Here is an 11,879-nt window from a genome sequence, read left to right on the forward strand (position 1 = left end):
CCGCACTTAATTTGGAAATGTACTCAGTGTGCACATTGTGTTGCGGATCACTTCGATTGTGATCACTCGCGAAAGCAGCACCCCGGCATAACTGTCACATGTGAATATGACACTGAATAGCTTCTATAGTGTCGAGTGACGACCACGACGCTGGCAGGAAGGAAGGGTGGATCCACAATTCCTGTCACCAGATCATGACTGGGACTTTTCACACTCACATTCTTCTTTGAAATTAGTTTTAATAACGATGTTACAACTTCAATACAAATGTATTTACGAATTTACTGAAGCGTTTATAACATGAAAAATAATTGTATATTATTTTTAACTCATTCACTGCCATTCACAAATTTATTCGGGAATTGAAAATATGACATAGAGCGCCATTCCCGAATGTGTTTGGGTTTTGTTTTTTTCATGCTTGGGTGCCGATAAAGCGCTGGCTATGGCCTCTGGCAATGTTTTTTTTCTTTTCCACAAGGGGGCAGCATTTCCCTTTTTTCCATGTTAGCGCTTTATTAGGTTAAAGCTGACATACAAACTTTTTTTGTGGACACAAAATACAGTAAAGTCTCGTTATATCGATATTCAAGGGAGTCCGCAAAAATATCGATATAACCGGGACTATCGATATATCCGACCCTGTTTGCATGTAATTTTCTCCATGCGTGCACAAAAATAGTATCGATATAACCGGGACTATCGATATATCCGATATCGATATAACGAGACTTTACTGTAGATAGAATGTCTCAGGTAACGTGTACGCACACAAACAAAATATAATGATAACACACAAATTTCTCTCTATGTTTTTTACATGCTTCATTATATTCAATAAAGGCAAACCCGCTGACCTTGATTTTCCTCCCTCCCAGCCTCATTGACATGCTCAGTCTTGAAATTGATCCCTCCCACCCCCACCTCAGGTCTAATTGGCGCACGAATCATTCCAGCTGACATTTCACACATTCAATATCAATCAACCGGAGTCTAATCACGCTTGCAAACAGAAAACAAATCTCACGGGAGGCATTTGGCGGCTTGGAAATCTGATTTAGTCAACATTTGTCCTTCTGTCAAATGAATACGGAGCACAAACTCAAGGGGCGAACATGCTGATTTATGTAGAGTTGCTAAATGGGGCCAAACCAGACGAAACGGTGGCCATCGCGGCTCTAAAACAAATTTATGAATGTGAACAAAATATTATGATTGAGTGTTTGTTCGGAGGGGGGGGGGATGAGATCATCTTTGAGAAAGAAAGCAGCCACAATTTCACCAATAGTTGAGGTATGGAAGCTGAGTTCAGATTAAAATCAATATACAACTGCAAATATTCGTTTAGATAATTAATAATTAAGGATTGGAAGAATCTGTGATTTTTTTCCTTGCAGGGGGATCAATTGTGTTGAAATGTGGTCTTTCGTTCGCGAACGACTCATCACTCATTGAGGCAGCTCCGTGTACGAAAAAAGTTCGTATACCAAGGTAATGTTCGTATGCCAAGGTAAAAATTTCATACATTTAACGTTCGTAAACCGAAAAGTTCGTAAGCCAAGGGGTTCGTAAACCGAGGTATCACTGTATATATATATTTATATATGTATATGTATGTATATATGTGTATTTATATATGAATAGATATCACTCATTGAGGCAGATTGGTCAAGAACGCAACAGTTAGGGGAGATGGTTTAAACATTAAAAAGACAGGCAGACGACAGTGAGAGTTTCAACTTTGATAAGTTGTTCAAAGGTAGAGTGTGGACTGCAAGGTTAAAATATCCCATCAATCAGGCTCCACAAACAACCCGCACAAGCCATCTGTACACTTGATGCAAAAAAGGCTTAGAAAATTAAAAAGTAGAAAATTATGTTTTATGGGGACCTGGGAACGGATTATTCTAATTTTAATGGTTCCCTATGGAAAATTATTTTTGGGATACACACTTTTCGCCTTACACACTCTGTCTGGGAACCAATTGAGTTCGTAAGCCAAAGTATCACTGTATATATGTATATATATATATATATATATATATATATATATATATATATATATATATATATATATATATATATATCATTTTTTTCAATGCATTTATATTTTTATTGTATCCTGGCCATATGGACCTTGAAGGGGTTAGTAAACCCCTCGTCAGGTCAACATTCGACCCCCCTCCCCTTCCTTAAATAAATGGGGCCACTGCTTGACACAGGTATCTTTTCTCAAGGAATGAGTTATATTTAATTTTGCGTCTTCATGGACCTTTTAATTCAAATAGTGACTTTTTTTTACTCCATTTTATTTACTTTCTGTTAATTCTATTCCCAAGAATGTTTTTTTGTGTTCATAATGTGCGCATTGTGTTGAGGAAGTCTACACTTTGGACCATATGGTGCCTGCTGAGCAAAGATAAATCCCCATAGGACGGACGGACGGACACACACACACACACACACACACACACACACACACACACACACACACACACACACACACACACACACACACACACACATTGACCCCACCTACGTTATCACATTGGGACCTTCACGTCTATGGTTGTGTAACACCATGAGGCTACTTCTACGTTTTCATGTCAGCCAGTCTTCTATCTTCCTCCTCCTCCTCCTCAGTTGATGTGGTGTCTGCCTACCAGCCTGTGCTTGTCAATGCGTACTGTGTATCTACCTATACACACATATGGGCTTTCAAACAACTTGTCTGAGTCATTGCGCTTTTGCTTTACCTCAAATAACAGCGGGGAAGTTAAGTTGTATCCTCCGCATCGTTTAAAGCAGAAGTCAGGTCAAAAATGGTCTTGATAATCTCGCATTATACTGTACATACATGAAACAACTGTTTCATTCGGTGTGCGAGCGGTTGTTTTTGTAGTTTATTTTGAAAAATGCCAACCTTAAAGGACAACCGACACTATTTTTTTGTTTCCTAACTGACATCAGAAAAACATTTTATAGTATCTCAAATACCCAAAACACGCAGGCGGATATTTTTAGTCAAATACAAAACACCAATAAAAATGACTTAAAGTGTCCCAAAACTGCTTCAAAATGACCTCGGAAATGGAGAGTTTCAGAAGGTCCCGCCCCCTTGTTCGAGACGTCACGCAAGGATACTCCAGACACAAAACAATGGCTTCAGAGAGTTCAGATTCGGAGAGGATGCTTTCGTGTTACTCATCCAGTTATGAATATGATAAAAATAGTTCTGAAGAGGAAATGTTTTCAATCGATTAAAGAAGTCCTTCCGTATCAATTCGGGCCGTCAGGACTCCAATGTAGCGTCCCAGAAAATGGACAAGATGACGCCCAAGCTCCGTTGGAAATAGGCTGATTCATCTGCTGGGAATTTGTGTCAACTAGTATCAAATACTAGTCTTGGTGCAACACACAACCATTCACCAACGCGTTATTTATGTGTTTTCCTTCTAATTTCGCCATCAACACGGATCAACACGAAGTTTTCAGACCAAAGTACCCAAAAATGCATTCCTGACGTGACATCACGCTACAACGCGTCTTTTTTTTTTCGGTCAGGAGGCGGTCCTTTTCTGACGTCACGTGAGGACTCGTCACCAACTTGAAAACAAGACTTCCTGAATATTCAGCGCGAGTCTTAAAAGGTAAAATATCGCTATATGCGGTGGAATCTTTGTAAAATACGCTCAGTAGAAGTCATTTGAAGTGATTTTAAAAATTATGGACACAACTTGTCCGGAGGTGTCGGTTGTCCTTTAAATCATATTTGGAATTGTGCCACATAAAAGGCAAAGCGTCATCGAATAAGATCCGATACAAGTGTACGACAAATCTGGTCTATCAGAACAGCACATCCAGTACATGAACTCCCACAGTCGAGTGCAAAAAAAAATACAGTAAAGTCTGGTTATATCGATATCGGATATATCGATAGTCCCGGTTATATCGATACTATTTCTATGCACGCACTGAGAAAATTACATGCAAACAGGGTCGGATATATCGATAGTCCCGGTTATATCGATATTTTGTCGGACTCCCATGAATATCGATATAACGAGACTTTACTGTACAAAAAGCAACAGAGAAGTAACATTGCGTTACAAAATCGCTGACACATGCCAACTAATTGCTTCACTTTGCATGTCTGAGCTGCAAAGACTTGCCTCGCCCTGAAACAGAAAAGAAAGTGTCACACTTCCTCTTTCGCCTTCTCTGTGCTAACAATGCATGATGGTCATTTTGTCAGAAATATGGTCAAGATATGTGAGGCTATTTGAAAAGGCACAGCCGGACGAAAAAGAAAAAAAAAAGCTTCGCTGAATACTGCTTTGATTGTCAATGCAGCAGTTGAGGTAACAAAAATGGGTCCAAAAAAAGGCCTATTAAAAAGGCAGCTAAACTTCAGACAGGGTTTTGCTGGACCCGTCGCCATGACGACGCCACATTTGAAACTGGTGTTTAATTGGCGCCGGTCGCACTTGTATCCCGTCCCACTGTGAATATTACAATTACATAACCTGCATCATTATGCAAACAAGGTCGGTAAATATGCACTTGGGCGTCGTTATTAGGGAATCTCCTGACTGGAATATCCGAATAAAAGTTTATAATGAAGCGCATCTGCATTATTGATTTTCTTCGCAATGTAAGAAATAAAGTCAGAACATAAATTAAATGTTTTTTTTAACTCATTCACCGCCATTCGCAAATGTATTCAGAAATTGAAAATATGACGTAGAGCGCCATTCCTGAATTTGTTTGGGTTTTGGTTTTTCATGCTTGGGTGCCGATAGAGCACTGCCGATGGCCTCTGGCAATGTTTTTTTTCTATTCCACAAGGGGGCAGCATTACCCTTTTTTTCCATGTTAGCACTTGGTTCCAGCTTCAGCTGTTGTAGCTTCTGTATTTAGTTTTTCTACTTCTTTCTTTCCTTTCCTCTTCCTTTCATAACTTTGCTGCTGTGTTACTTTCCGGGAGAGTGAACGCTGGCGCGAATGGCTGCCGCTGCTCACCCGCACAAAAAAAAATATTCTCCCCTGACTGTAAAGTGTCCTTGAGAGTTTTGAAAGGCACTTAGAAATTAAATGTATTATTATTATTATTATTATTATTATTATTATTATTATTATTATTATTATTATTATTATTGTTATTATTATTATTAAAAGCGCTACATAAACCAATATGTATGTATTGTATTGTATTTTGGACTGCCACCCTCATTTCAAGATCATATAACTCCAGACCCATATAATTTAGGAATTAACATTTTTTTCTGATGAAAGAAGAGAGTCTGGGAATTCCAGTGACAATGACAAAAACCCTGGCACTGGAGTGGACACATATTTGCACTTCTCTGGCAGTGAATGAGATAATAGTATTCAAAAGTTAAGAATATAAATTCTATGTTGTTATTAAAAAGATTAGTAAGCAAATATGTTAGTATACTGTAAAATATTCCACTTTTAATTCATTTGAAGCCATAATTATTAATTAATTAATTATTAATATTTGATAATTATTGATAATTTTATTTATGCCATTATGATTAAAATTCATTCAGGAAAAAAAAAAGTTCATCATACTTGTTTTGACTCCATTTTTGAAGAATCTAAATTCAAACAAACATGTCGTTTTCAGGCTAATTCAAGCAAAATGCACATGGTGTGAAGCGATTAAACGGTGTCTGTTGAATGGCAGTTTATTGCCTTGTCAAGGTGCACGGCTCCTTCAATGTGTCTGTCATGCTTTACTTATTTCTGGAAACGTGTAGGCGGCTGAGAGTGTTCTCGCCATGAGTACATGATGGGGAGATGTTCTGGTCATAACATTAGGAACACCTGCACAAAATGATGTCTTTACACAAGAAAGGACAACTCGGTTTTGAGCAATGAGGTTTGGAGGTATTCATTTCATTAACGTTTTTTTTATTTTAATTACTATGGCGGCTGCAGGAGAGAGGTGACACATTACAAGTATGCAACACATATGTATATACAGTAAAGTCTCGTTATATCGATATCGGTTATATCGATAGTACTGCTTATTACGATACTACAGTAAAGTCTCGTTATATCGATATTCAAGGGAGTCCGAAAAAATATCGATATAACCGGGACTATCGATATATCCGACCCTGTTTGCATGTAATTTTCTCCGTGCGTGCATAGAAATAGCATCGATATAACCGGGACTATCGATATATCCGATATCGATATAACGAGACTTTACTGTATTTCTATGAACGCAGGGAGAAAATTTACATGCCGCAGAATCGGATATATCGATAGTCCGGTTATATCGATATTTTTTCCGACTCCCGAGAATATCGATATAACGAGACTTTACTGTATATATAAGAATAACGTCTGCCCGGTGGCCCGGGGTGTACAACTTTCAAAACTTCTCGGCTCGGGTGGCCGACAACTTCTTCAAGAGAAAAAAAAGTGTTTTTGTTTTTTTCAAATCAAACGTCTGTTTAATCAATAAAGCAAAAGCTACAAGCAAAACGCTACAAGCAAAACGCGCACTCCTCTTTCTAAGCGGCTTTCAAAACTTTCAAGTACACATTTCAGTCACGGTATAGTCCGAAGCACGACACAGGCTTCTGATTGGCTGCCGTGCAGAGTATGCAAATTGCCATACAAACGATCGTTTGGAAATATATATATACACATATATACACATATACACACACATATATACACAAATATACATATACACACAATATATACACGTATATACACGCACACATAGATACATACACAAACACACATATATACACACAAATATACATACACACACACATACACACACATCCATATACACGCACGCACACGCATATACATACACACACACACACATACACACACATACATACACACACACACACATCCACGCACACACATATACATACACACACACATATATACATACACACATGTCAACAGAGGGCGACACGAGCAAGTTCTTTCCAAAAACAGATACAGAAGGTGTTTTGATGAAAATGAGCTCCACTCAGCCGTGCATTCCTGTATCGTGAATTCCCTCCCCCAGCCTCCAGGGAGCATGCAAATACAAACCAACGCACATCAACAGACACACACACACACACACACACACACGTTTGTATCTGTGCGTGCTGATGATAAGATAGCTTTGGGTTACACAGCGTGTGGGAAGATAGCATTGTAGCGCCGTAACCGCTGACAGGAGTCACTTGAGGCGTCGTGGCTTTAAATCGACATGTTTTTGCAATGTGGGAAGTCAAACCAGAACACAATAAACCTACACGAGAAGTCAAGATTCACACCCTGAACCTCACAACCTGCACTAACTCACCATGCTGTCTGGGTTCGTTCCCAATGAAACAACACAAAATGGAAGGGGAGAGGAGCTATCTTGCATAGCTGATTAAACACACACATGGTGGTACTATCACTCTGCCGGACTCAAGATGGGCTCTATCGAAGCTCCCCCACAAACACACTGACATGTTTTCCAGCAAAACCTGTTGCTGTTTTGTCATATTGTCTTTGATCATGAAAGCGGCACCCATGCGACTTTCACATTTTGGCAGTTTGTCAAGCGTGAAAAGCGATTTCACCTAGCATGAATGCGCAAAGGCAATAGTAGAGTAGTTTTCTATGGAGGGTCAGTCCGTGCATTTAATTCAAAAGGCATTACTAATGTGTCGCAACATGCTGGCGTGGTCACATGACCAACCGTGTGTTGTTGTGCATGTCACTTGAAGGCCTTCAGTAGTGCTATTTCTGAATCAATCCGCAGCTGCCATTGACAAAAACATGTGGTGTGATTTACTACACGTCCTGTACTGTACTAGAGGGTACAATTAGCCAGGAAATAATTGTAAAGAAAGAAATACTGTCAATAAACTGTTCGAGTTTTTACCATTAACGTGTGGATTCATGATACGAGGTCAGAAGTTGCTCTTTCACACACAGAGAAAATGATTGGCAAAGCATCAATAATAACCTGATAAAATTGCAATAGGATTAGCTATTTTTTTTGTCTGACCTGTCTTAATGGCGTCCATTTTATTCTTGAAAATTCCATCTTGAAAATGACTAGCAGTAAATCTGCCACTAAATCCACTTCTTCTCCTGCAGCCATTGTGGGTTGACAAAACCGCTATTAAATCTAAAAAATATACAATATTTGCTTATGCGGCTCACTCCCGATAAAGTGTGCTAGCTCTGACCAGTATGCTCTTATCACCAGCGGCTAGTGATACTATGATTGGCTAGTGACTGGCCAATCATAGTTCGCAAAAACTCTGACATTGACCAGTGCCTGCAAGAAGGCGCTGGTACCCTTTTTGGGTTGCCAACTCAAAATCTGATTGGTTAAAGCAACAGTTTGATCAACCCCAAATACTGATTTGTTGTCAAACAATGACAAGATGGAAAATGGATGGAATGAGAGTCATACAGTAAGTGGATGGATGGATAGATGCTTAGTTGAACAGAATGAATGAACGGAAGGGTGATCGGATTAAAACACAACTTCCTTTACAGAAGCAACAAGACAAGCCGACAGACGGAGAACATTTAGCCATCCAGATAAAGTGTTTTGCAGTGCCAGTTCAGACAACAATAGTGATTGTCAGAGAGCTTGCACGTTTATTTTCTCTCGCTCCCACGCGCTGACTCATCTGTCCTCTCTCAGGTCCCGTGTGCCATCTTTTCATCTTTTGCGCTGAATCTCTCTTTCTGTGGATCACACTTTTGAAGAAAGCCTCACCCGGACAGAAGAGCTGCGACCCCACACAGGCTAAAGCAACATTCTGCCACGAGCTAGCTCTATTTTATATATATATATACAGTAAAGTCTCGTTATATCGATATTCAAGGGAGTCCGAAAAAATATCGATATAACCGGGACTATCGATATATCCGACCCCGTTTGCATGTAATTTTCTCCGTGCGTGCATAGAAATAGTAATAGTACTTTACTGTATATATATATATATATATATATATATATATATATATATATATATATATATATATATATATATATATATATATATATATACAGTAAAGTCTCGTTATATCGATATCGGATATATCGATAGTCCCGGTTATATCGATATATATATATATACAGTAAAGTCACGTTATATCGATATCGGATATATCGATAGTCCCGGTTATATCGATATTTTTTCGGACTCCCTTGAATATCGATATAACGAGACTTTACTGTATATATATACGTATATATACCATCTGAAGGCAAAACTGTCATTCGATGACAGCGTGGGCCGCTCAGGCGGGGAAAACTGCATCTGTAAGCTGAGTGGTGTGAAGTGTGTTGTGGGAGGAAAGAGGAAGAGGCTATTCAGAGCACACGATGCCACGCTGACAGGACAGTGTAGATGCATGACATGCTTGAATTTACACATTAGGGTGATATTGACACACACACAGCTCGTTCGATTGCTCACGTGTTCCGAATAAAGTGGCCTGCATGTGTATAGCGTCTTTGTGCTGTTCTGTAAATCAGACTTTCCACCTCCAGGTGAGTCATACAGATTTTTTTGTGTGTGCGTGTAAATAAAGTGAGTCGAGAAACGAAAAAGGAGCTGTTATATTATTATTTTTTTTAATTATTCAATTTCACTTGCAAAACATGTGAATCAAACCTCTGAAGATGGAGGACACTGATTCGCTGTGGCGACCCCTTGAAGGGAAAAGCCGAAAGGAAAAGAAGAAGAAGACTTGCAAAATACCATGTTTGTGTACATGGTAAAAATAAACTAAAATAAAGCTGGTAGAAGAGTTTCAAAACACTGTTTTCCGGTGTATAAAACACACTCAAAAGCCTTGATTTTCTTCCAAAGATAACCCTGCGCCGTATATGCAGATGCACCTACATGTGAAGTCATATTGAGCCTTAAACAGGTCTCGCAACTACTGTCAGCAACCATCGACTCCATTTCCCCTTGTAGAAGAATTCGTGTGTGTGGCCCCAGTGTCTAATGTAGCGCCTTATAATGTGGTGAGCCTTATATTTTGAAAACTTTTATGTATTCATATACAGTATCATATTTGGAAAATATTTTTTTTCATTCATTGAAGGTGCGCCTTATGGTCCAGTGCGCCTTATGTCTGGAAAAGGTTTGAAAATACACCATTCATTAGGTGTGCGCCTTATACTCTGGTGCGCCTTATACTCTGGTGCACCTTATACACCAGAAAATACGGTAATTTCAACTTTAAACGTTGGCGATTTGACTTGCAGTATAGTACGGATAGTTAGGGCAATGTTTGCAAATAACAGAGTTGAAATACAAATTCAAACATAGGTCCTTGAGAGTTTTGAAAGACGCTTATAATTTAAATGTATTATTATTATTATTATTATTATTATTATTATTATTATAAAATAATACCACCAAAAGCATGTTTATCACCATGTTATTTTATTTTTTTTTTTCTAGATATTTTAAAAAACAGGCCACTTTGTCACCATGGTTAACTCATTCAATGCCATTCTTGCATTTATCATGAGTGAACATAACAAAACCCCTAGCACTGGAGTGCACACATTGTTTGCACATCGTCTGGCAGTGAATGAGTTAAAAAGAAAAAAAAATAACTACCTTGTACTTGTTGTTTTGTGTCCCTCTGGTGGCATGTCGATGAAGCTCTTCAATCCTCATGCAATTTTGTTTCAAGCCATCTGAGGCATTTGGACATCCAGATCACCTCCAGGTGTGATCTGGTTCATTCCTTCATCCGCGCTCAACAATGCTACAAGGCGCCACATACGATGCCCTCATCATCCTGCAATTTGGCACAGAGAACACACAGTGGGGGGGGGGTCAATAACAGGTTATCTAATCGGTGCTAATAAGATGCCCTGTAACCATGGTTACAGGCCGGAGTGCCAACAGAGTGTGTGATGGACGCCCCCCGCTCCCAACCTCCCCCATGTTGGTTTCACATGCACTTTTGTGTACATCAAGAGGATAAGTGAGTTCATCTGTGCCCACACATTTACAGTCATTAGCTGTTGTTGAGCAACATACGGCTCATGCATACGTAATGTGATGCGAGAGGGGGTATGTGGGGGGTCTGGGGGCACTCTGCTGATGGGAGGCCGACAGAGACGTGGGTGGCAATGAAGAAGACGGGATGGTCAGAGCTCTCAGCAAGTAGTCTTAGAAAAGGTCAATTTTATAGTGGGGCTTTCACGCATGCCACATGAAGATGATGAAGAAAGCAAAGTGGACTGACAGTATTCGCTGAAAACAAATGACCTATTAGTGTTCTCAATGTGTCATGTCTTGATGCAGCTTACTGGTGAGGTAATCAGAAATTAATGTGTATGTGGCTTCAGCCCGGTAGTGAATAAATTAGCTAAGTGTAACCATGGCAGATCTATCAACTACATTAATTTTGATAACGTCACCTTGGGAGTTCCACCCAAGGAATCAAAATACAGCTTACACTAAAGACAAGAGCTACACACATTTGGATGTAAGAAAAGGGGAGCGGAGATATGCTTAACTCATTCACTGCAATTCACTAATTTATTCGGAAATTGAAAATATGACATAGAGCGCCATTCCCAAATTTGTTCGGGTTTTTTTTTCTTGATAAAGCGCTGGCCATCACCTCTGGGAATGTTTTTTTTCTCTTTCCACAAGGGGCCAGCAGTTCCCTTTTTTCCATGTTAGCGTTTTTGTTCCAGCTTCAGCTGTTGTTAAAGTGCTACACAAACCAATATCTATGTATTGCTTCAAGCTCATATAACTCCAAACCCATATAATTTAGGAATTAACTTGTTTTTTTTCTGATGAAAGAAGAGAGTCTAAGGTTTCTTATGCTGCATTGAATGT

This window comes from Hippocampus bargibanti, linkage group LG14 (assembly GCF_051943395.1).
Source record: "Hippocampus bargibanti isolate YZ-2025 linkage group LG14, ASM5194339v1, whole genome shotgun sequence".
Classification (NCBI taxonomy): Eukaryota; Metazoa; Chordata; class Actinopteri; order Syngnathiformes; family Syngnathidae; genus Hippocampus; species Hippocampus bargibanti.